At 61.8% G+C, this 419-nt stretch overlaps 1 protein-coding gene across 1 annotated transcript in view; it reads left to right on the top strand.

The window, feature by feature from the left end:
• LOC107716183 (proton myo-inositol cotransporter-like) overlaps positions 1-419 on the top strand; it is a 69,040-nt gene that overhangs the window by 26,231 nt on the left and 42,390 nt on the right. The gene's annotated exons all lie outside the window — the stretch shown is intronic.

Genomic DNA, 419 nt, shown 5'->3' with positions numbered 1-419 from the left:
AGGGCTCCTGATCCCCAGTTCAGCCCAGGAAGGGCTCCGGATCCCCAGTTCAGCCCACGAAGGGCTCCTGATCCCCAGTTCAGCCCAGGAAGGGCTCCTGATTTCCCGTTAAGCACAGGAAAGGCTCCTGATTTCCCATTAAGCCCAGGGTGGGCTCCTGTTTTCCCGTTAAGCCCAGGGAGGGCTCCTGTTTCCCCGTTAAGCCCAGGGAGGGCTCCTGTTTCCCCGTTAAGCCCAGGGAGGGCTCCTGTTTCCCCGTTAAGCCCAGGGAGGGCTCCTGTTTCCCCGTTAAGCCCAGGGAGGGCTCCTGTTTCCCCGTTAAGCCCAGGGAGGGCTCCTGTTTCCCCGTTAAGCCCAGGGAGGGCTCCTGTTTCCCCGTTAAGCCCAGGGAGGGCTCCTGTTTCCCCGTTAAGCCCAGG

Source organism: Sinocyclocheilus rhinocerous, unplaced genomic scaffold, assembly GCF_001515625.1.
Source record: "Sinocyclocheilus rhinocerous isolate Xijiao unplaced genomic scaffold, SAMN03320098_v1.1 scaffold3022, whole genome shotgun sequence".
In the NCBI taxonomy this organism is placed as follows: Eukaryota; Metazoa; Chordata; class Actinopteri; order Cypriniformes; family Cyprinidae; genus Sinocyclocheilus; species Sinocyclocheilus rhinocerous.
This window is presented reverse-complemented; position numbering and strand designations above follow the sequence as displayed.